This window comes from Apodemus sylvaticus, chromosome 10 (genome assembly GCF_947179515.1).
Source record: "Apodemus sylvaticus chromosome 10, mApoSyl1.1, whole genome shotgun sequence".
NCBI lineage: Eukaryota > Metazoa > Chordata > Mammalia > Rodentia > Muridae > Apodemus > Apodemus sylvaticus.
This window is the reverse complement of record NC_067481.1, coordinates 52,759,118-52,785,897: the sequence shown is the minus strand read 5'-3', so window position 1 is coordinate 52,785,897 and position 26,780 is coordinate 52,759,118.

Below are 26,780 nucleotides of genomic sequence, written 5' to 3'. Positions count from 1 at the left end.
AGGTCTAGTGCAATCAGGCAGAACTTTCTAGAAGTCTGAGTTATTCAAAGAGTGAGCTAATTTAAAAAGGTACATGGGCCACAAGAGCAGAGGGTAACATAGTTCAGAAAGTAGAATTCTGGTCCCAGGGTCACAAAGATGGAGCTGACAGCTACAGCTTGAAACAGACACAGCTCTGGCCACACAGAGCCTGGGGATGAAGGAGGTCTCAGAGAGTGTCCCTGCCTCTCAAAGGCATATTTGTTAGGCAGGTCAGTGGTAAGATCCCCCTATCCCTCTAAGGCAGTGCTTCTCAACCTTCCTAATGCTGCGACCCTTTAATACAGTTCCTAATGCTGTGGTGACCCCCCAACCATATGATTATTTTCATTGCTACTTCATAGCTGTAATTTTGCTACTTTTAGGAATTATAATGTAAATATCTGTGTTTTCTGATGATTTTAGGCGACCCCAGACCCCTTGGCTGAGAACCACTACTCTAAGAGCTTCTTTTCTTTGGTGAGGGGCTGTAGTCCAGACTGCAGTTAGAACGTCTCATGCTGCTAAGCCTGGAGGGAGAACTCATCTGATGAACCTCTTCAACATTTCTTTCCCCAATAGACCAGAACCACTCTAAAGAGACACACAATATTACATTTCTTAGACATTTCCCCAAATACATATTTATCAGGGAAGCCTGAATAAGCTAAGAAGGGCTCAAGCCTATTTATTTATGTATTCAGTCATCTCGGAGGTACGGGCTGTGCCAGCCTTAACAACAGGAGACAGTAATTAGGTTGCACTTGGTCTGATCCTCTGCTCCTGGGATGGGATTAGGGACTGGCTGCCAGAACCTGGAAGTCTCCACACTTATGAAGCCTTTCTTTCAAGTTTATGCCTCTGGGATTTGAGCTTCTCAAACTTGGTTTCATATTGGAGTCGCCTGGGAAGCTTTAAAAAAATAATACTGATGCCTTTATCCTGCCTGTGGAGATTTTGATCTAGTTTGTTTGAGAGCAGCCCCAACATGGAAATGTTGCCCAGCTCCCCAGATGATCAGCAAGGTTTGAGGACTGGGTCATGCAGTCCAGGCACCTGGTTGATATGAGCAACCCTTGCCTGTCATCTATTCCCCCTCCCTGATTTTGCCAAAGCTGAACGGTGCAGGAAGGACAGATCATCAAGGCTGGGCCTAACCTCATAGTCTGCGTTTACAGAGCAGCAATCTGGGTAGCCATGGGGCGTAAACTTAGAGGAACATGTGCTTGTATTTAAGTTCCTTTGTAGCTATCCAGAAATTCTGGACACTTTTGAGCCTTGCATTTTTGTTTTGTCCAATGACTTCTAGAGCTGGATCTGAACAGAGATTCACTCCTGTCTGAACAACTGACTTTTTGTGCAGCCTTGGGCAAATCATCTTGCTTTGTCTCTCAGGATCTGTGAAAGAGCAACATCTTGAGGCTTGGGACATGACTCAGCTCTCAAGAGACTTTACTACTCTATAGAGGACTGGAATTCAGACCCTTCATATCCCAGAACCCACATTGGGTAGCTCACAAAGGGCCTGTAACACCAGCTCAGAGGGATCCTAAGCCTGCTTCCAGATTATATGAGCACTAACATTCATAGCCCCTAGAAAATAAAACATAAGACAAATAAGTATAGAATCTTTATTCAAAAGTAAAATCAATCAGCGGCAGGATTTTACAGAGCAAGCTTGGTTTACACACAGACCAGTTCATCTAGAAACAGCAGAGCTACCATCAACCAAACAGTAATAACGGAAGGCAACGGGCTAGTTCAGAGTTCTATGTTGTTTGAATTTTGCAGGGCTCACCTGTCCACCCCACAGCCCCCTCAATGACCACAAACAAGTGTTTGTCCTTAGAACTGGGCCTGCCCTGACCTGGGGCACAGATGACTAACCGGCAAACATTCCCAGTTTCCATCATCAAAGAATGGAAGACCATTATTTCTTTCCCATTGTGTCTCCCAGCAGCCAACTCTTTTTGTCTTCTAAGCAGATCCCTGGCTTTGCCAGCTCAGGGCTCTGGCCTTTATAGAGTGCAGAATTGGATGCTGGTGGGAAGGGCTAGGGGTGTGACAAGGAAGGGCTAGAGGTTTTCATGGGAATAGAAAAGAAAGAAAAGCATTCAGTGGATAAAAGGAAAAGAATGAAAGGGAGAGAGGAAAGTTATTTGAGGAATAGCTACCAGATGCATGCATATGAAGGGCAGCAGGTAGAGAAGGAGGAGTTTAAAGGTATTCGCTCTGTGTAGAGAATGTGCTTCCCCTGCACACACACTTCATGGCTTGCTCAGGAGGCTGTACATAGGTTGCGGTTGCTTTTAGCTATATGCTTCTGTCAGCTGTCATCCACTTGGGATCCTGGTTATATATCAAAGATACCACTAAACCCAGACTGACAGCACAAGGAGTTGGGAAGCCCTTTGTTGTCTGGTGCAGGCATTCAGTTTCAGAGACTCCTGAACTCTCAAGCAGGAAGAGATCTTATCAATGGGGATCTTAGGAGTTGGCGAAATAGCTCGGCAGTAGAGTGCTTATTCCACCCTCTGCTTCTAAAGCCTTCTGAAAGGGAAGGCACTGCCAACAGGGAAGGCTCAGTCGATCGGAATGTAGACTCTCATCTCTATTAGTGCTATGAATTGTTATGACCCCATTGGCTTCACTGCATAGAGTCCTGCCACAATCTGAAATCTTCATTCCTTTGAACCAGTAGGCTCACTTCTAGAAAAGCTGTGCCACCAACACTCATATACAGACACATGTCCAGGTTTGTTTATATGGAAGCATAGACTGCAATAGTGAATACTATAGTAAGTTAAATATAGGTCCATGCAGGATACCCCACAAACTTTGACAGATCTATCCAGCAGGATAATGTATGTAGTTTTACTAAGAGGAAAAGCTTTTTTTCTCTACTCCAGTCCTTTTTCTATTGCTATAATAAAATACCTGAGATAAAGCCATTTGTAAAGAAAATAGGTTTATTTGTTTCAAGGTGTTGAAGACTACCAGCACCTGCTCACCATCTGGTGAGGGTGTTACTGCTACATCTGAACATGGCCAAGGGTACTGAATGGTAAGATAGCTAAGCTGGTAGCCCAGATGTCACTTCCTCTCTGTAGAAGGCTGCTAACGCTGTCACAGGAGCCATTTTCACAAGTTCATCTAGGCCTAAAAACCCTGCAAAGTTTCGCTTCCAAATACTCTAGTGTGTGATTTGGGAATCAGGATTTAACTCAACTTTTGGATGATGAATTCAGGCGACTTCTAAGATGTAGCAGGGGGAGAGTGACTGCAGGGAATATGTTAGCATCGAGCTTGTGTGTGTGCAGACTGTTGATAGCAGCAATGCCAAAACTTCAGAGCCATCATGTGTGGAAACGAAAGATGAAAAATAAGCAAAAAGGAAAAAAACAATATATATCACATTGCTAACAACTAGTCGTTAGAGATTCACAGATTGAAGAGATGCTGCTTTACCAGGACAGCTACCAGTTTTTTGGTCTTGCTTTAATAACCAATTTTGGTAAGGTTATGGAGGAATAAGATCTTTTATTCCTTGCTGGTGGGAATAAAAAGTGCTCCAGCCACTTTAGAAAACAGGATAGCCATTCCTCGGAATGTAAAAGCCATCACAATGAGCTGCAGCGATTTCTCTCATAGACAAACAAGCCCACAAAGATAAAGCCATGCACCAATGCGGCGGCACTGCTGACAGAGTGACAATATTGAAAATAGGCAAAAAGTAAGAGCAACCAGAATATTGGTGAAGCTAGATGTGGTATATCCCTATGCAGTGGGATAGTATTCGCACACCAAAAAGAATTAAGTGCCGAACCAAACATAACAACATAAACGAACTTTGAAAAGACTACAGTAAATCAGTCAACCCAGCCATTGAGTAACGCACAGTAACAATTCTATTTCTGAGAAATACCAGACTAGAAAAAGTTACAGAAGGCAGAAATTAGATTTGGGTCGTGTAGGACATAAGGAAAAGGTAGAATAGAAATTGATGTCTATAGGGTGATGGCTCTTCTCCCCAAAACAATGAAATTGTTCTCAATGCTAGTCTGTATGGATGGCTGTTTGTTTCAGAACACATTCCAAACCACTGAACTATGCACTTAAATGAGTGTGCTCTGTGACATCATCATATCTTAATGAACATACTATGGCCTTGAATTGTTATCCTCCTGCCTCAGCATCTCCAATGCTAGATTACAGCCATGCCTCACCCTCAACCAGCTCTTCAGTGGCCTTTTAAAGTAATACTAGTACTGTTAACATACAGGAGTGGGTGGTACTGAATTAGTAAAGTGAAGTGGTATGCTTGTCTGGTGCTGGTGATCTTTGTCAGGTAGAAAAATATAGGCTTTCAGGCTTTCAAAAGACGAGGTCCAACCAGGATACAGACGGGTGTCTAATCCTTTGTTAAAGCCAGTTTTATACTATACCTATTCCAACTTTAGGAATGATGGCTTTCTTCCACAGGTGACAGAAGGCCACTGTAGCACACACACACACACACACACACACACACAAACACACACAAACACACATATACAGGAGAACTGGCAGTCAGCCTTCTCCTTATTTCTCAGGAGATTGTCCTGATGGATGGTCATTCTTATGCTCCATCAATTGTCCCAAGTTCTTGGAAGGCCAAGTTCCTTCTGGCCCACTCATTTCTCAGGATCTCCTATCCCAGTGAGGACTGCACAAAAGAGGGGGACACTGAGCTCATCTATTATTGTGGTGACAGTGAGGAGACTTGACAAGTCAAAGATGACAGAGTCTGCCTGGGGCAATAGATCTCACACAGAGGACAGGGTGAGCCTCTTTTCCCTTACAGAGGTGGAGACCAGCTCCAGTGTTGGCTGACCCGGGCCCATAGGCTAGAAAGAGTGGACACAGAGAGCACCTCTGCAGGGAGGAGCCCCATGCAAGTGATCACAGCCCACCAACAAAGCTACAGCTTGTCTGGCCTCTTTGCAGAACTGCAGAGGCTACAGCACGCCTCATACAGAGCTGAAATTGAATCAAGCTAAGTACAGCTATAGCTCAAAGCAGCCTGCTACATTCTCAGAGAATAGTCAAGTCCACCAGACCACAACCGATACCAACCACAGACTTACATGTAAACAAACGCAAAAACAGAGTAGGGCTGTCTTAGTTAGGGCTTCCATTGCTGTGAACAGACACCATGACCAAGGCAACTCTTATAAAGGACAACATTTAATTGGGGCTGGCTAACAGGTTCAGCGAGTCAGTTCATTATCATCAAGGTCAAGAGCATGGCATCTTCCAGGCAGGGATGGCAAGGAGGAACTGAGCCTTCTACTTCTTTATCCAAAGGAATCAGGAATAGACTGTCTCCAATGTGTCTAAGTGAAGGGTTTCAAAGCCCACCCCCACAGTGATACACTTCATTCAACAAGGCCACACCTACTTCAACAAAGCCACACATTCTAATAATGCTACTCCATGGGACAAGCATATTCAAATGACCATAGGCTCACAAAATGAGTTTGTTCAGTGGTAAAGAGTGAGTACTGCTCTTGGAGAGGGCCTGAGTTCAGTTCCAACCACCTATGTGGGCTCCCAAGCTTCCTTTAACTCAGTTTTAGAGGATCTACTGCCCTCTTCTGGGCTTCAAGTGCAGCTACACCCATGTGCAATACCCACATAAAGATAGGCTAAAAACATATAATTTTAAAAATAAAAATAAAATTTAAAACAAGAATAATACATACACAAGGCCAGAACAGAAAACTAACAAACAGTTTGAGGTCTTTGCCATCCCATCCACCAGACTGTCAGCACAGATCCAAACATCGGAAACCTCCTTCCAGCCTTGGGTCAGGTTCTCCTTGGTTCACTTCCTTCTACCTCTCTTCTTTTCTCTCTCAATACACAGACACTGGCTGTCCAGTGTCTTGGGACTGTTGACTCATTTGTTAGCTCTCCTCCCTGGGTGGGGAGTAGCGACTGGTTTCTCTGTATTTCTGTCTTTGGCTCTTTGCGAGATCTGCCATGAGGTGTAGGGTTAACGTGCAAAGCTTTAAATGAATGAATAAATGAACAAAGCCATCCAAGTGTATGTTTATTAGAGAGAGTGCTCAACCTTCATAACTCTCAAAGAAAAGCAAATTAAAATGAGATGCAATTTTACACCTATTAATTTAGCACAAATTAAGAAACCTAATTATCACACCCAGGGCTAAGATAGTTATGGTTTTACCATGGCATCCACACACAGCCGGTGGCAGTGTGTAAATTGGGTGCATCCCCTTTGGAAAGCAATTTGGTAACCCACATCAAGAGCCATTAGGAGTCCATGGCCTCTGGCACGGTAGTCCCACTCTTGGGAAATGATCTACAGGAAATCCTCCCTGGAAGGAAGAGGGACATTTGCTGACTGTCATGGAAACTTGTTCATGATCTAATCACTGACACATTCAGTTTTGGAATGGCTAGGCAGGATATCTATGGAAGAACTAAGTATGAGGGCTGACTGACTGAATTGTGACCAGCAAGCATGAGATGTACCCGGCTTGAGGGTAGGGAGCTGTGTGAGCGTCAACTTGATGATGAGACTCCCAGCTAGTATGATGAGACTAGGAGCATTGCTCAGTGATTAATACTTACTATCTTTGCAGGGGACTCAAGTTTGGTTCCCAGAACCTGTATCAGGCAGCTTACAACCACACATGGCTGTACCTCTATGGGGCCTATCTAATATTATCTTTTAGCTTCCTTAGGCACCTGTTCACATGGGACCCACACTCATACATACACATAAATACACATGAAAAAATCTTTTAATAATGGTTATGATAATCATAGTATTATAATTCCATGTTGTTTAACAGCAGGACTACTATCTGTTAAATGTTATGATGGCAAGGATACCACCACAGTCAGAGATCTTTCTATTACAATATTACACTTCATCAAGCATGTGGCCTATCTCTAATACATGACAATAGTTAAATGTATGTATGTGTATGTGTGTGTATATATATATATATATCATATATATTTTATTTAACTATAATATATACATAATTGCCTACAATGCACACACTGAATAGAATGTTCTGTGTATATTCAAGGTTCAATGAACATGTAAATATGTCCTAATATATACTGCTATAAAGACATTATTTTAAACCTACACACACAAAAAAAGGATATACGTGGAAGAAATGGAAGGAAAGTCAGGCAGCTTTATTCTGATATGCAGCCATTCTGGGGCTGTCAGGACTCCTGTCTGCACTGGCTGGATCGAGCCACTGTGCTTGGCTGCTTCAGAACAGAGGGGTTATTCTACAGAGGTGGGTTTGAAGCTCAGAGGCCCAAATGCTGGCTGAGAGCTTCACAGTATGAGGTGGTGGAGACAGACTTAGAATTCAATTCTATGTGAGATGAAGGGTTTCAGCTCTAAGATGTAAACAGTTTCACATCAAGGTCATATGATCAAGGCAACAGCACTAGAATACTGTCCCATAATGATTTGGGCTTGCAGGAAACAATGGGCCACCATGTACTTAACTCTAACTCTGCCTCTGATTCTTTCTTGTTAAGATTTGGCCTGGCTCTTTTCCCTCTCTGGGTCTCAGTCTCCCCCTCTGTATGACAAAAGAGTTGGAATGAATGGGAAGGTTTCGAGGGCTTTTCATCCCAATAGCATGACCACATCCTTTCCAGAACCAGGCAATCAGAAAAGCCCTTTCTTTGGAAAACATGGGTTCTGAACTCTATTCCTGAGGTCCTCAGGTCTTGGGGTACTGTGGGTTCTGAGGCTCAGAATGGTCTGAGATACTGAAGTCCTACATATCCTAACAGTGTTCCAGACAACTGTTGATCATTATGAAGGAAGACAATGCATTCTCTGCTTTCTTGGGGCTCTAGCACGGAAAGCTCTGAAGTCTGTACCTTCTTGGGAGGGCCTGGGTAGAGTTTGAGAATAGGGCCGGGGAGTCTTCACCAGACAGAAAAAATTCATCACTGAGGAGAGAGAGACAAACAGAGGAGGTGTAGCAAGAATGTGGGGGTAGAGCTTAGCAAAACTAGGCCTGTGCCTAGGTGAAGTGAAAGAGATGCTCACATTTAGAGGCCTGAGAGACCATGACAGCTGGCTATGGTAGCATGTTGGGGTGGGTGGGTATGAGAATGTATTCTGGTGGCCTTAGCATGAAGAAGGCAGGGACATGAAGATTGAGAGCTCAAAACCAGGCTAATCTACAGAAGACCCAAGAGGGACCTGAAGATTGATCCTGAGGGTAGCAAGGTCCTCAGGCTTCTTAAGTCATGAATGCCCTGAATGTTCTGAAGACTCCAGGGTCTTCTGTTCTGAATTCCTGAGGGTTCTGGGTGTTGAAGATGTCTGAGTATCTGAAAGCTCTGAAGCCCTGAGGATCCCTAATGTCCCAATTGTCCTGAGGCTTCTGAGGTCATGACAATTCTAAACATTATGGAATCCTAACAGTTCTGATGTCCTATGGATTTTAATGTCCTGAAGGCACAGATTCCCTATGAGTTCTGAGTTCCTACAGAGCCTGAGTTCCTGACTTCCCTGAATACCGGTGGCCCATGGTGCTAATTTCTGAGTGTGCTGAGATCTCTCAAGTCTCTCGTTTCAGAGGGTTGTAAGGTCCCAGGGCTTCTGATATCCTTTGGATCCTGGGTTCCTGAGAACCCAGGGGTTTTCATATCCTGAGGGTTCTACAGTGTTGAAGGTTTTGAGGTTCTCTGGGTAATGAAAGTTAATCAAACCCAGAAAGTCAGCCCTTACGTCTCCCAGGTGGTTGCCATATCTACAGGTGCCTTGTAGGTAATCTGCACACTCCATAAAAACCTAATTTATATGATTGATAAAACTTTATGTGATTTGTTAAGATCTGTTAAACAGATGAGGGAGATAGCAGGATTCATAGCTCCCTTTGCTGTCCTGGGTTTGGTCAGTAGGCAATTGCCCTTTATTCAAAGATTTTTCTGGGATAGGAGTGTAGCTCAGTTCTTCTGTGTTGCTTGTGTGAGGTCCTGCATTCAATATGCAACACAGCAAAAATAAATTAATAAGTAAATAAGGAAAGAAAGAAAAGAAAAGAAACAATAAGAAAAGAAAAGAAAAGAAAAGAAAAGAAAAGAAAAGAAAAGAAAAGAAAAGAAAAGAAAAGAACTGCTCCGCAGCCTGTCTTAGACCAGGGAAGGGGCATAGCAGATCTAAACTTGGGCTGATGGACCAGATACTGTTCCAGAACTCTGAGAATAGTATGGTAAGACAGTAAGCTCCTAAGCACAAGGCAGGAAATCACCAGGAATATAAATGTGGAAGCATACTGATAGGCTTCCTGGAGGTGACAACACTAGAGGGGTCATAGAAGCATTTGGAATTTAACCAGATAGGAGTTGAGTGATGGTCACAGTGCATACAGGCTGTGGCAATGTAGTGTGGGTTCCTGGAGAGGAGGAAGGAAGGAAGGAAGCTGGTGTTCTGGTGGCTTTTGTGTCTTGGTCAGGGATGCTTAGAAACTCAAGACAAAAGATTTGAAGATAAAGGAGACAGCAAGCCCTGGTCTGCAGGAGCACCTGGTGGGACACCTGAATGATGAGACTCGTCTTCTACCTTGTTCCAGGAAGCAGAGGGCCCAGGTGCAGAGAGAGGACAATCTTCATTCTAACAAGACCATCCGATCCCAGTCCCTCAGAAGGCCTCCCCCAGAAGGCCTGGGGCTACAAGAGTCTTCCTAGCAGTGGAGATGGAGCCCTGACCATCTCCAAGCAAGAGCTTAGGGTCATGAAGTCTTTTGTATACATGAAGGGGAGATATGTCCTGCCTCTTGGTCATCCTTCTGGGATAGGAGCAAGCGGAGTGCTTGTCTTCTTGGTATTTTCTAAGCCGGTCAGGCCTCACTGATTCATTCAGGCCTTCTTCAGGAGCCTAAGAAGCAGGACCCTCCCCCCGCCCCACCTCCTTCCTGGAGGTTGCTCATCCCACGTCCAGGAAGCCTATCAGTGTGCTTCCACATGCTTGTCATTTTCTAGATAGCCCCCCTCCCTCCTATATCATAGGAGTCATACTTTGTGACAATACAGCCAATATAAACAACTTAGAAGGAGGAGGTTTGTTTTAGCTCATGTTTTCCAAGGTCTGTGTTGATTTTAGGCCCCTGGAGAGGTGAAGCATCATGGCAGAGGTTAGGTACTTCATGGACAACAGGAAGTAGAGGCTGAAGGAGGGACAACCACCTGTGACCCCGAGTGACTTTACATCTTAGGTGCACCCTCAGTGACCTTACATCTTCCAGGTAGGACTTGGTCCCCAAGTTTCCACCACCTCCCAAAAGTAGCAATGCATGGCTGGATCTGGGAGGCCAGAGTCCCCAAGGCTCAATGGTCCCTACCTGAGGCTGCTCTCAGCATGTGCCCCCTCCCCACTGTCCCTTCCTCTCTCGTCTGAGTCCTCTGTGATCAGATAATACCCAAACCACAGTTTACGCTGGAACCCTGGGGATGGTGAATTTGTTGTTGATGTTGTTGTTGTTTGTTCATTTGTTTGTTTGTTTGTTTTACCATTCCTACTAAGTTGCCCACACTCAGCTCTTGGCTTTTGTCATTCTCTGGAGAATGTTCTCTGCAAGATGCTGATGAGGACATAGCCCACCTCAGGAGCTGTGCCCCAGTGTTTCCGCTGTGGCTATGTGCACAGTGACTCTGTAATCAAGCTTTGTTTCAAACATCACGTCCTCAACCCATCTTGGCCATCCTTCCTCTCCTCCTGACTTTCTCATCTGTATTCATTAGAATGCAGTCTCCAAGGACAGTGACTGGCCTCTTCCATCACCTATACCTAGTCCCCAGTGCCGGGAAGAATCTGACACATAGCAGTAGTCAGTAAATATTTTCTGATCGAGCAACACTGGTTTTCAGTCCATTTTTCCTCTATGTAATTAATATGCATTGGTTTCTCATCAAAGAGCAGCTAGTGTCACACTCACCAAGGGTCTGACTCTGCTGTGCTTCAGAACTCATTATCTTCCAGCAGCAATCTGAAAGGTTCTTGGACAGAGATTTAAGCAAATGCTCAAGTTGTGGCCCTGACCCAGCTGACCTTCTGGTGAGTTCAGAGTCACAAACTATTACTGTCTCTGTGGGTGGCAAGTACCTGGGGCTCCTCTTGGCGCCAGGTGTCTCCTCCTGTATTAGGAGCTCATCCTTTCTGTCTGATGCCCAGCCAAGAATGATGAAGTTTTCTGTGCCCTATGTGAGGCTGCTCCTGGCATCTTTAGTAGCACTCTGGGACCACAGACAGAGCCACAGAGCCTGAGGGTTTTGTTTGTTTTGTTTTCCGAGTCTGAAAGAACCAGAGAATGAGAAAAACTTTCCCATGATCGTGCAGAGCCTGGACCACAGCCCAGTCTTCTGTCTCCTATCTAGTGCTCCCTCACTGTTCTAGACTGTTAACCAGCACTTCTGAAAAGAAGCTGCATTAAATTCTTCAAGGCTGATTAACCGTCTAGAATGCCAATGACTGTGGGCAGTTGGAAGGCCACAGGTCCAGAGCCAAACTGTCTTGGGCTATCTTAGGCATCCTAAATGACCATTTATTGCCCACACCGTATGTGGTTTAGTATTCTAGGAACTATACCTTAACTCCTTTGGAGTGTTTGTCCAGACTCCTTGAGCTTCCACCATCCTACAGGCTAAGAATGCCATCCAACAGTAGCACCTGAGGCAGAGAGCAGAGACTCCCTAATTTGCTGCAGCCTGCCTAACTAATCTTTGCACTCATGTACTAGTAAAATGCTCTGCTTTATAATTGTCCTTGTTTGGTTAACACAAAGACCTCACAGTACTGCCACGGCATTGGATCATAAAATTTGGAGTAACTTAAATCTATGTTTCTGAGCTGTGGACACTCACATTTGTCTCTTATCCCTTTCAAGGTGAGAATTGTGTTTTGATCAAGTGTTCTGGTCACCAGCCTGTGACATTATTGGGAAGTGATGAAAAATTCCAGAGATAGGACCTAATCAGAGAAAGGTAGGTCACTGGGGTCTGCCCTTGAAGGGGATATCGGGATTCTCCAATCTATTTTTGTTCTCACCGGTCATGAGGTAGGCAGTGTCCTCCAGCACATGCTACAGCCATGGCATTCTGTTTTACCAGAGATTCAAAACAATGAAGATGATTATTCATAGATGGGAGCTTCTCAAACTGTGAACTGAATTGAACCATTCCTATAAACAGACTGTCTCAGGCATTGTGTTACAGTACACGGCTGTTCTACCTGGAGACTTTCCCCCACCTCTAGTGTTTCATGGCCTATCCCTGACACTCAACAACTGTGGGACCTCATAAAACTCACTCACAATCCCTTCTTTTGTTGTAGTCAATAGACAATAGACAAATTTCACCATTATTTTCAAGTGTTCAGTTAAGTTCAGTTGCGTTGTGCACATTCATCTGGTGTGATTACCCTACCCCACCTCCTAGACTCTTTATCTTGCAAGATAGCACTTTTTATCATTTGTGTTCCTCAGACACAAAATGAGAACAATAATGATATCATGTAGAGAACCTGTATTGTGTCAAGTGCAGAGATACCGTTCTCTGTGCATTTCTTTTCCATGAAGCTGTGCAGCAGGTGCTGTTTTAAAGGTTCATTTCATTTGACACCTGAACACCACACAAAGCAGATGTGTATTTTCAGGAAGCATGTTGGGGTTTTTTGTTTGCTAGTTTTGTTGTGTTTTAATCATCCTGTCATTTCTATGTTTTTAAGAAGAAGCAGTTTTCCAGTCCATCCATTAGTATACATAGCACATTATTATTATTTTGTCATTTTTATTGTGGCAAAGGCACAAATGACAAGATCCTATATTTATTATAATTTGTCTTTATTCTTGAGAGTTTCATACACATATATAGTGAAATAGGATCATGCCTACCCCGTGCCCACTTTTCAACACATCTTCCTCCCAGCTTCATGACTTTTTTCTTTTTGATAACTCGCTTTGTACAGTTGCTGCTATCTATATGCGCATGAGTATGGAGCCAACCACTATAATACAGGACTCCTACCAGTGGGAGCAGTATCAAAGTAGAATGACTCCCCCTCTCTCAGCATCTATCAGAAGCACTGCCCTTAGCTATGCCTGCAGTTGAGCCGGCTTGATCATGTGCAGGTAGCCATCATGACTACTAGCTCATGGGTGACTATGAGCTCATGGGTGCAATAGCAGTGACATGTTCAGAAAATGGCAGTTCATGACACTCCTCTGCATCCTCCAGCTCTTACACATTCTTTCAGGCTTCTTTTCCACAACATTCCCTGAGCCTGACTAAGACATCCCTATTTCCTGGACTTTTATTTCTTATGTCCATGGTCTCATTTAATCCTCAAGATAGCCCAGTATGGTAATCTGTTCAGAAATCATCAGAAATGTGCAGTAATGTGTTGTTTAAAAGAACATGACTAGTTCCTATCTACTCAGAGGTCTACAGTTCACATCCATTGTTCTGTCACTGGACTTCATTCCAATGGATTTGTCAAGAAGCTAAGTCAGAGTAGCCTCCTAGGATGCTCCCTTACTTACTTGCTTACTCACATAAGCTAACTGACACACAGGAACAGTGGGAAATAATATGACTATACTGTAAGATTGCTTTCCACCTGTAGCCAATGGGCTGGATTGCTAAAAACCAAGCTCAAACTCAGAGGGAACATTTCTGTTGCTGAGCTGGTGTGCTTTGCCAGGCCTTGTGGAAGAAAAAGCCATGGAGGGGACCCACCATGAGGAGAAGCATGATGTGAGGCTGTCGGTGTCTTTATGGAGCTTGAAAACATCACTCCTGCATCTTGACTGTTCGTTGGTCCTCGCTATCAGCTTATTCAAAGCATATCAAAGACTCGAATTCAGCCTTGTGACTGATGTATCAAATTGATGACCATAGTGACTAAAAATGACCCAGACTACCTCACAGGCTGGAGGTCAGAAAAGGCTGTGTCTCGCCAGGCTAAAACCAAGGTGCTAGGAGAGCTAAAAACTACTGGGAAATCTATTTTCTTAGCTTTGTCCATTTTTCTAGAAATTTCCACTTGTTGCCTTCCATCTTCAAGGCCAGAAATGTATCTCTTATTTTTTCCCCTCTGATTGAATACTGGATAAGTTTCCTATATTCAGGTCTGCTGATTGGAAACCTTGATTCTGTCTGCTGTTGTATTTCCTTTTGCTAAATCACGTATTCACAGGTTCTGAAAAAGGGAGTATAGATACCTTGGGCAGTGAATACAGAGAACATTAATCTCCCTGTCACTGTCCTCCAGTTGTTCTAGGATATAGTTCAAGTTACTTTGTCACTTGGCCTTTTGAGAAAATAAAGTCCACAGTGCTTAAAATGTCATAGCAAATTGGGAAACCCTATTGCAAGCCGGATAAACCCTAACCAGAAAAATGACAGTGAAGCCCTTTACAAGTTGGCACATTAGCCCATAAAATTATTTGGAGCAATAGATATTAGATTGCTACTTGAGGGACAAAGACACACACAGCTTGAGTCTCTAGGAGTTATTGATTTGCATGGTCATAAAGTCCAGTTTTCCCATCCACACTCCATCAAGGAAGGGACAACATACCCAGCAAGAGAACTGTTCAAAAGGGTCTTGAATAAGATGAATAGGAAAGCTAGATAGAGGGTATGGAGCAGTTCAACAGTATGGATCAAGGTTGTTCTCAAATTTACTATCACTGGGTTAACTTTATCAGAAGGAACAGATAGCTTTTTGCCTGTATCCACTGAGAAATTTGAAGTTTGTGATAGCCTGACCTTGTTTGCAGGATACCTGTAGCTGGCTACAGTGTCATAGGTGCTTGCAGAAGGCAAGGACTCTTGGACCAGTGACTACAGAGGGTTAGCACAGTGGACATTATGAGCCCTCTCTTTGAACTTGTTCCTTCCACTCCAAGTTCAAGAGTCAAGTGAATACTCTCTATAAAGTGAGTTTGTGTTACAGCTTAGAAGGCTCCAGCATCTTATGACTTGGCTAAAAACAAACCCAGTTCACCCTTTGCCCCAGATGAAAGATTTCTCTTTATTATCCTGGACAACAATCAAATCTCTTCTGTTCCCTGAAGGGAGATGATGTATCTTCCAAGGTTGTTTGCTGTACAAACATCCTTGAGAGTCTACACAAAAGCTGTCCGTTCCAAAGTTCTACAAAAAGAGAAACCTACAAAAAATGCCTCCCAACATGACATGAAAACAAGAACAGAGGTGCATGGTGCCTTCAGAGCCCAGGCATGTTTATTTTAGCTTTACACTCACTGGCTTATTTAAAACTTGGGAGAGCATGTTATTCTTCCCACTTAGCAGAAGACTATAATGGCCCTGTGGATACTGCTTATTGGACCATCTGCAGCAGACCTGGACGCACCAAAGCCCAGGATCTAGGTGTAGAGATAGCCTGGTTAGCTCGTCCAGTCTCATGAGAGAGACTGTGATGAACCCCCCCCCCCCCTCAGAGCCTTTTCCTTTTTTGCAATTGGGGTTTGTTCTTCTTACATACTCTGCCTTGGCCGAGTCCATTGTGCATGAGCTACCTGGAGGATTTTACACCATACCTTATCTCAATTCTATGTAAAAAGCCAGGGACTTCAAAGGAGCAGATGAAGTTGACTGAGCCCATGAGTCTCCCTGGGCTTTCAACAAATAGATGCCTTTGAAAACATGTGAGTTGAAGTTGGAGAGATGGGCCAGCAGTTGAAAGCACATGCTTCTCTTGCAGAGGATCCAAGTTCAGTTCCAAGTGCCCATGTCAGATGGCTGACAGCGCTCTGTAATCCCAACTCCAGGAGCATTTGATATCTCTGACCACCACAGGCACCTGCACTTATGTGCACTCAGGTGCTCATTGCATATGCATGTCTACAGGTGTGTGTATGTATGCACACACAATTAAAAATAAAATACATCTATTATAATACAAATAAATAAAATGTGTGAACGATCTATTGGGAAATCAGCAAAAGAGATAGTGATAGTTGAGAGTCCTGGGGTGCTGCAGGATGGATGCTCTTGAGTCCATGCCTGATATTTAGTGGAGGAGTTGTGCCCTTACATCGACCCTCATTCATAATGAGAGCTGATTGCTCTATGAGAGCAGGATTTTGGGTCTTGTGTTTCTATAAGGAGACAGCGCTGCAGTAAACAGGCAAGGTAAATGTTGGCATATCAGCACTGGAAGACACTCAGGGATGCAGTATTTATGATTATCTTATCAGGTGAACAAGCTGAATCAACTAAGTGCAGTATCTTTTCAAAGAACTGAGGTGCAATATGGTGTATAAGCCACCAGGAAGTCCATGAGTGGTGGGCTTGACCAAGGCTGAGTAAGCAGAGAAGAGAAAAACGAGTTGCCATTAGGGCTGTGCTCTGGGAGGTCATACCATGGTTGTTAGCAGCCGAGAGGAAGGGGGGGTGGCAGATGTAAGCTGTGCAGTGACCGGAGGTGGAAACAAAGACTACAACTTTAATTTGAGTGTTTTTGATCTCTATGAGTCTTATGGTGGCTTCTCATTCATATCTTCAGGGTGGATGAATGAAAGCTAGTTTTACTGTTGGGGTTCACCAATGGCGTGGCGTGGACAGAAGGATCACGACAGAACACATGAAGGAAAAGCATTTCCCAAAGATCCTAGTCTGCAAGACTACGCATGGCCCAGGGAGATCACCAATGGGAGAAGAAGAGAAGAAAGGACTATGATTTCAGACATCAGTGACTTGGGTATTTCACGTAGAACTCTCCCACGATCCTGATGTTATTAAAACTTGCAATGAGCGTATGTTGTGTGTCTGTGTGTGTTACATAATTGGTGAGTGTGTTTACAATGTATATGTATGTGTGCTATGTGATGTATGTGATGTGTATGTGGTGTGTAGTGTGATCTGTGTTATGGTGTAGTGTGTGTATATTGTATGTTGTACTATGTGGTGTGTATGTGTGTGATGTGTGTATTGGTGTGTATGTAGAATTATATGTCATATTGTATGTTGTAATTGCATACTGTGGTATGTGGTATATGCATATATGAGGTATGTATTTGGTATTATGCAATGTGTGCATTGTGTGTTGTGGTGTGTGTATATGTGCTGTATATTAATGTGTGTGTGTGTGTGGTGTGGTGTGGTGTGTTTTATGGCATTGGCCAGGAGGATATAACATCTACCAGTACTGAAGAGATAGCCCATCTCCAAGGCCAGAGAAGCAGCTGGAGCCCAGAATCACGTTCAGAGCAGCTATCTCAGACTGAGTGTGATTTAGTTGAGTGTAACATTTTGCATTAATGATTTATGCAGGTTCTGGTCACCTTCCTGAAGTTAAAACATAAATCTTTCCTCAGTCAGGATAGTAGGTGAAGGTCAGGTTCATTCCCCAATCATCTTAAATATTAGAAAATTTCTAAAGAAATTCTCTCTGAGCCCCCTCTGGAAAACAGTATGGAAGTTCCTCAGAGAATTAAAAATAGATTTGTCATCAAACCCACCAATTCTATTTCTGGGTCAATACTCAAAAGAATTGATAGGGTCTTCAGGAGACATTTGTCCACCCATATTCACAAGTGCTTATTCACAATAGGGAGAGGGGAGAGGGCAGAGGCAAAAGTGGGGAGAGGAGGGAAAAGAGGAGATAAAGGGGAAATAGGGAGAGGAGGAGAGGAAGAGAAAAAGAGAGAGAGAGGGAGAGAAAGAACAGGCTATGTTGTCTGGGTAGCTATGACCATGCCCAGGAGCAGGAGCCATGTTTCAGCTATGAGGCTCCTGTGGTTGGAGTGTTCTGAGAGTGTGTGTGATCATAAGGTACCCAGAGCAGCCAAACTGCCTAGCTGGTCAGTAACCAAAGGCATGGTGCTCAGCTGATGGTGCCTCACTACAGGCCATGTGAGCCATGGAAGCCATAGAAGCCTACTTTGTTGGTTTCATTCACAGGGAAACAACATTATACAACATTATATGATACTTATAGTAAAAACATCTAGACAGACCAACACCAAACCTGTTTTTATTTGTTTGTTTGATTGGCCAAAGTTATAGCTTGTTTTATGTCTAACAGAAGTATTTACCAAAAGGACTGCAGTTTTCTTTGGCTTTTATGTGGAAACCAATTAGGTATAGGGTACCTGGGTCCAATGCCTAAGCTAATTCTGTCTGCTCAGTGAGCCTTCAGGCCTAGTATTCATTTGAAATTACTTAACATTCTTTGTAGGTCACCATTTAAAATGTATTCTATCCCAACACACCAGGGTGGACAGGTATCTTATTAAAAAGAAAATCTCTGTGATGGCTCAGTGGGAAAGAGTGCTTGATTTGCAAGCATGAGGGACTGAGTTTGTACACCAACACTCACAGAGAAAGCAGGGCATGGTTGAGCACATGCATCCACAGTGCCGAGGGCACAGACAGGATGGCTAGGGCTTGCTGGTCACTCGCCTAGACCCAGGTTCAGAAAGAGACCTTGCTTAAAGGGATAGTGCAGAATTCAAGAGCAGGACATAAACATTTTCCCCTACATATATGTTCATTCCAGTAGCCACCCAGCCTATCATATATCTGTCTATCTATCTATCTATCTATCTATCTATCTATCTATCTATCTATCTATCTATCTATCTATCTATCGGTCTATCTATCTGTCTATCTATATATCACATACACACACATTAGAGAGAGAGAGAGAGAGAGAGAGAGAGAGAGAGAGAGAGAGAGAGAGAGAGAGAATCTAACAGTCTAGTCTGAAGAACTCCGATTTAGAGACTGAGCTGGTGAGAGATGGAGAAGTAAAAATGTTCATTCCAGTAGCCACCCAGCCTATCATATATCTGTCTGTCTATCTATCTATCTATCTATCTATCTATCTATCTATCTATCTATCTATCTATCTGTCTGTCTGTCTGTCTGTCTGTCTATATGTCTATCTAGCTATCATCTGTCTGTCTGTCTATCTATCAGACTTTATTGGAGGAGGGAGGTGGAGGGAAGGTGGTAAGAGTAGGTGGAGGAGGGAATGTGTCCCAACACAGAGCAAAAAAAGGAGGGAGGACTGTTGCACTGTTCCCCTCCTTCCTTATTTCCTCTGTACCCACTGTGCTCAGTGCTGGCAAGACATGGAGATCCTGGGTTTTCCAGGGCTCAGGGACAGACACCAAAAAGAAAGCCTAATACAGGTCCCCTTCATGCTTTGACTGGAGGCACAACTGCTAGATTCAGAGCTTACATTTCTCAACTTGGCTTTGACAGTCTAAATTTGGCAGGCTAGGAGCAGGTGTGCCAACTGTCATTCATTTCCATCTTCCCTCACTTGGATGCTTATCTTTGCTGCCATATTGATGTCTGCAGTCCTCCAAGATGTCTTCTAGCAGCTCATCATGAAAATGGATGCTCCTGCAGCATCCAGATGTGGGTGCTCCATGCAGATGATCTCCTGCTTCTTGATGGTTGATGACTTCCTGAAAGGGTTGTATCTGGTCCAGATAAGATAAGAGGCATTCCGATTCAGCACAAGAACAGAAATGAAAGAAGCAGCCAGTCTAGGCTGTCATTAGTGGGAAGGTGGTGATGGGGATTTGACAAAAGGAATTCACCTAGAAAAGAAATGATTGGATGATGAAACTGAACTTGCTGATGTGCCCACAACCAGTGGTGATATAGACTAGGTGCCATGTTGGCTCTGCAGAAACTCCATCTCTGGGAAGCAGCATGACTTCTCTTTTCAAAACAGACCTAGTGTATTGAATGTGGATTTTGTGTCTATCAGTGGCTTTTCCATTTTTTAATGGTAGAAAACCCAGACTGAACTCATTTAACAACAAATTTGCTATAGGCTAACTGAACCCAAGAAGAAGCTCTGACTCTGGACATCTCAGACAATCTTCACTATCATACTCAAGGTGAAGATAATGTTAGTCCAAGCTCCAGAGGGTTTCAGTTCCTTCCCTTGCCACTTAGAGCTGGGTAATACAGGTGGGTCCATCAGCACTGCTGGCCCTCAACTACCTATCTCCAAGCTTGGGCTGGTGTTTGACAGGGTATGATGGCTAGTGTTAATGGTCAACTGGACAGACTCTAGAATCTCCTGGGAGATGGCCTCTGGGCATGCCTGTGGGGATTACCATAACTATATTAAAGAAACTGGAAAGACATTTCCTGCATTAAGAGTAGCAAAAGTGGACTAAATGAATGGACTTCAGCTAGTGTGAGCATGGAAAACATGGCTCTGGCAGCCCTTGCCCTTCTCTCCCATCCCCTCTGCCTTCCTAAAGCTAGCCACCAAAGGCTGTTACCTTATTTGGCCACTTCTTCCTCCTGAGGCTGTCTATCAAGGTCCAGCTATCAAAATATTGAAATCCAGCAATCAAAGCCTACTTGCTGCTGCCCCAATTAACCTGTCCAATCAAAATTAATCACCTCATCCTAAATGGGGGTTCTGCTTGTACCTTTAGAAACTGTCATTTGCTTATGGGCCACGTCTGACTCCTCTCTATCCAGAGTCATCCCTTTGTCTCATTCCCCTCAGAGACAAACATCATCCCTTCCCACTCTCCCTTGTTCCTTTCCCTCCTCCCTCATCCTCTTTCTCTGGTCTTTGTCTCTTATTCCTGCCCTTTGTCTCTCTGGAGCAACTATATCTCCTTTGTGCTGAGAACCTGGTCTTGGGTGTCTTGAACCAATATTAGGCTCTTTGCTCACCATCACCTTTCTTCTTCTGACTTCTCAGATATAATATGATCAGCTTCTTGCTCCCTTGATTTACCATCATGGTGGACTGTATACCTTGAACTGTGAGCCAGAGGAGACCTTCCTTTCTTCCTGATGCTACTTTTGCTTGAATATTTTATCAAAGCAACAGAAAAAGAAACCAAGACAGGGGGCTGTTAGATAAAGCACAGAATGCCCTCTACACTCAACTGGAGCTTATTGCATACCAATGATTTTAAAGAACATGATTGTTTTCCTATTTGTTACTCTCATACTGCTTCCCTTCGTCTCCTGGCAATAGTTCCAGTTTTGTCTCAGGATTGTTCCTCCGGCAGACTCAGTCATGAGCCAAGCTGGTACAACCAGGGTAAAGCCAATTAGTGACCTGATCTTGCCTGGCTCCTGCGCATCTGATCAGAAAATATTACACTTTTTTTCTGTGAACACCAGGATGGAGATATTTTCTGCCTCCCATCTCCACTGTCTTTGAACCTAGAAATCAGGGTTGTTCTACCTTTGGATGACTGTTTTTAAGGTGTGAGAAAGGGGTCAACTGAGAGGACAGACCAGAGAGAGAAGGATGAAGAGAGAGAGAGAGAGTGGGAGAAGGAAAGAGGAGAGGGAGAGAGAGAGAGAGAGAGAGAGAGAGAGAGAGAGAGAGAGAGAGAGAGAGAGAGAGAGAGAGAGAGAAAGAAAGAAAATCTGGATCAGCTTATGCCTGAGGTTCAGCTATATGGCAATAATATTTAAAACTATCTTTTACTCTGGGTTTCTGGCACTTGTTATGTGAAGCTATAAGCTCATTTGAAATCTGTTTCCTCAAAAGCTATAAAAGAGTTTTCTCAAAATCCCAGGTCTCTTTTCCTACTTCCTGTTAGGCTGCTAAGGAATTAGACCTCAACTGTTGCATTTCACAAATCCCTTCTGTGCTATGGGCTCAGTGTTCCTTGTGTGGATCTGCTGAAAGCAAAAGAAGCTGCTCCCGCCACCTGTCACTTCAGGGAGAGATTAATTACCTTTGACTAAAAGACCTTCTGTTAGAAAGGAAAACTCACACTTGTGAGCCACAGGCAGGGGCCCAGCTGTCCATTTGCTCTGCCAGGTCACTGTCTAATCACACCCCAAATAAACAAAGCCCCCCTTTGTCACCGTGTTGCTTAGGCATCTGAGCAGATAGCCGGAGTATAGGTGAGGCTGGTGAGTTCATGTTCTTGGTCCTAGATGCTGAGCATGTCCTGGTTTCTCTGTGACTTAGTTGATTGTTTTCCAAATGTTGGAGGCTAGTATCTAAAGTTTCCTCACCACAGAGTCATTGTCCAACTTAAATGAGAGATCCCACTGCTCTTCAAAGTATAGGCATAGGCTGTGCCTCCAGTGTCCTGCTGAACTTCAAGCATTGGGATTTGATTTCTGCCAAGAGTATACTTCTGACAGGCATCAGCAGTAGAAAGGAAATGGGGGCGATGTAGGGGAGGGGCTGAGGTAAGAAGAGTTTTCCAGTGGATTTTGAGGGGACAATAGTCTCTTCCTTCTTTTTTAAGAGGTAGTCCTAATAGATTCTTCAGGCTAGGAAGTAAAGCTAGTCACTTTTCTGTTTGCAGAATCCTCTTGAGGCAGGTGAAGCATGCATGAAGGCTGCTGGTCACCCAGGAAACTGAAGCTGGGCATGAGAGGAAAAAGTCCACACTTCCCATCCTAGACAAAGGGCAGAGGAGAGATGGAGAAGGAACCAGAGAGACAAATGCCCCCAGTCACTTGCACTTTACCTGTTAAGAGCAAAGGAGGGACCACAGAGTTATCTGATAATAAGAAAGGACCCGAGTGACTCCCTGGTGCCATAAGGGAGCCTAATTTTCAGCAGGACAGGCTCCTGCGGACTTAGCCAATAGAATGAAGCTCTTGACCTAGGAGACTGTTCTAATAGTTCTAATAACCAGTTTACAACCTGATCATGCCTGATTCTTGCAATATTACAGTTTTTCTGTAAATACCAGGATAGAGAGATACTTTCTGCCTCCTATCTCCACTGTCTTTGAACCTAGAAACTAGGGATGTTCTACCTTCTGATGACCATTTTTAAGGTGTGAGCAAAAAAAAACTCAGTGAGAAAGGGGTCAACTGACAGGGCAGACCAGAGAGAGAAGGAAGCGTTCTAACAGACAGCATATCTGTCCTTGACCTCTACTCTAGGTTTTGCTCACTATACCTAGAAATAAAGGTGTCAAAATGATGCATCTGAAGATGGAGTGGTGCAGCAGGCACCCAGTGACAGAGCCAGGACCAGACATCCCATTCTCTTCTCAGCCACAAAGTTAGAGAACCTCCCAGATGCTCAGACACCACCCCAGGAAGATGCAGATGCAGAAGGAATCCTGGAAATGAAGAGAGTGTCAGAATGAGCCTGAACTACTCAGAAGAGAACACACACTGTCAGAGGCAGAGACACTGTTGACTGGCAAGTTTAAGCTTCTCACACACCCTTCTTCTTGCTTTAAGGTGAGTGAGCCAGGGAACTTCTTAGACAGTGAAGGATATCAAATCAGTGGAGAGAAAGAAAGAAATCTGATGTATTTTCTTGATCCATTTGACAAGAATTGGGTAAATATATCACTATTTATTTAAAATCATATACATATATAAATTCATATTAATTGCATAAATAATGTATTTATTGATCCTCATGGAAAAAAAATCTAACAATAAAGCTAAGTCCCATTTGTGCTGGCTGTTAATGCCCTCCTCTCTAGTTGTAGCTATCAGAGTCTATGTAGTATGCAATACTTTCTAAATAATTATATATATATATATATGCATTTTGAAAACATTTGATAGCCTTTGAGTTTATTCATAAACAGAATCGTGTGTGTGTGTGTGTGTGTGTGTGTGTGTGTGTTTATAATTGTGTACCTTGATATACCTTTTCTCTGGGAAAATGTCAGTCTATGTATCCCGCTCATTATAGAAATGCTTCACAGTATTTTGCAGTATCAACAGCTGGCGGCACCTCTCCTTTCTCCTGAGCATTCAACTAGTTTCCATATTTTGTGTTTAGAAAGGACAACACCAAAAAATATTACCCATGCCTCTTTGCACAGATAAAAATCTCTCTAGTTCCATCCATTTGCCTGTGAATTTCATGAAATCATTGTTTTTGATCACTGAGTAGTAACCCATTTTGTAAATGCACCATATTTTCTATATCCATTCCTCTGTTGAGGGATATCTGGGTTGTTTTCAGCTTCTGGCCATTATAAATAAGGGTGCTAGGAACATAATGGAGCATGTGTCCTTGTTATATATTGGAGCATCCTTTGGGTATATGCCCAGGAGTGGTATAGCTGAGTTCTTAGGCAGACCTATTTCCAATTTTTTGAGGAACTGCCAGACTGATTTCCAAGTGGTTGTATCAGCTTGCAATCCCACCAACAATAGAGGAGTGTTCCTCTTTCTCCACATCCTTGCCAGCATCTGCTGTCACTTGAGTTTTTGATCTTAGCCATTTTGACCGGTGTGAGGTGGAATCTCATGGTTGTTTTGATTTGCATTTCCCTGATGACTAAGGATGTTGAACATTTCTTTTCAGTGTTTCTCAGTCATTCGAGATTCCTTGGTTGAGAATTCTCTATTTAGCTCTGTACTCGACTTTTTAATAGGATTATTTTGTTCTCTGGAGTCTAACTTCTTGAGTTCTTTGTATATTTTGGATATTAGCCCTCTATCAGATGTATGGTCAGTAAAGATCTTTTCTCAATCTGTGGGTTGCCATTTTGTCCTATTGATAATGTCAATAATGTCTTATAGAAGCTTTTATTTTAAATTTTATGAGGTCTCTTTTACCCATTGTTGATCTTTTTTAATATTTTTATTTTCTATATTCTTTGTTTACATTCCAAATGATTTCCCCTTTCCCAGATCCCCCCTCCCCATATGTCCCATAAACCTTCTTCTCTCCATCCCTTCTCCAATCACCTCCCTCCTTTTTCTCTGTCCTTATATTCACTTCCAATGCTAGATCAATCCTTTCCAGGATCAGGACCCTCTCCATACTTCTTCATGGGAGTCATTTGTTATGCAATTTGTGCCTTGGGTATTCAGGGCTTCTGGGCTAATTAATATCCACTTATCAGAGATTGCATTCCATGTGTATTCTTTTGTGATTGGGTTACCTTACTTAGGATGATATTTTCCAGATCAAACCATTTGCCTAAAAATTTTGTGAATTCATTGTTTCTAATTGATGAGTAGTATTCCATTGTGTAAATATACCACATTTTCTGTATCCATTCCTCCTTTGAGGGGCATCTGGGTTCTTTCCAGCTTCCAGCTATTATAAATAAGGCTGCTATGAATACGATGGAGCATGTGTCTTTATTGCATGCCGGGGAATCCTTTGGGCATATGCCCAGGAGAGGTATAGCAGGGTTTTCTGGAAGTCTCATGTCCAGTTTTCTGAGGAACCTCCAGACTGATTTCCACAGTGGTTGTACCATCTTACAGCCCCATCAGCAGTGGAGGAGTGTTCCTCTTTCTCCACATTCTCGCCAACACCTGCTATCTCCTGAGTTTTTGACCTTAGCCATTCTGACTGGTGTAAGGTGAAATGTCAGGGTTGTTTTGATCTGCATTTCCCTAATGACTAATTATGTTGAGCACTTCTTAAGGTGCCTCTCAGCCATCTGAATTTCTGCAGGTGAAAATTCTTTGTTTAGATCTGTACCCCATTTTTTAATAGGGTTATCTGGTTCCCTGGGGTCTAACTTCTTGAGTTCTTTGTATATATTGGATATTAGGCCTCTATCAGATGTGGGGTTGGTGAATATCCTTTCCCAATTTGATGGTTGCCGTTTTGTCCTTTTAACAGTGTCCTTTGCCTTACAGAAACTTTATAGTTTTCTGAGGTCCCATTTGTCAATTCTTGATCTTAAATCATAAGCTATTGGTGATCTGTTCAGGAACTTTTCCCCTGTGCCCATGTCCTCAAGGGTCTTCCCCAGTTTCTTTTCTATTAGTTTCAGTGTGTCTGGTTTTACATGGAGGTCCTTGATCCACTTGGAGTGAAGTTTAGTACATGGAGATAAGAATGGATCAACTCACATTCTTCTGCATGCTGACCTCCAATTGAACCAGCACCATTTCTTGAAAAGGCTATCTTTTTTCCACTGGATGTTTTTGGCTCCTTTGTCAAAGATCAAGTGACCATAGGTGTGTGGATTCATTTCTGGATCTTCAATTGTATTCCATTGGTCCACTTGTCTGTCACTGTGCCAATACCATGCAGTTTTTAACACTATTGCTCTGTAGGATTGCTTGAAGTCAGGGATACTGATTCCCCCAGAATTTCTTTTGTTGTTGAGAATAGTTTTAGCTATCCTGGGTTTCTTGTTATTCCAGATGAATTTAAGAATTGCTTTTTCTGGATAATAGGAGGACAACACCAATACAAGGAGGGAAACTCCACCCTGAAAAAAGCAAGATAGTAACCTTTCATCAAACCCAAATAAGTTAAGCAATCAAATTTAAAAAATAACGTCAAAAATGATAGGAAGTAACAATCACTATTCCTTAATATCTCTTAACATCAATGGACTCAATGCCCCAATAAAAAGACACAGACTAACTGACTGGATACGTAAACAGGACCCTACATTTTGCTGCTTACAGGAAACACACCTCAGGGTCAAAGACAAACACTACCTTAGAGTAAAAGGCTGGAAGACAATTTTACAAGCAAATGGTCTCAGGAAACAAGCTGGAGTAGCCATTTTAATATCAGATAAAATTGACTTTCAACCCAAAGTCATCAAAAGAGACTCTGAGGGACACTTCTTGCTGGTCAAAGGAAAAATACAACAAGAAGAACTCTCAATCCTGAACATATATGCTCCAAATGCAAGGGCACCCTCTTTCATAAAAGAAACTTTATTAAAACTCAAAGCACACATTGCACCTAACACAATAATTGTGGGTGACTTCAACACTGCACTTTCCTCAATGGACCGATCAGGAAGACA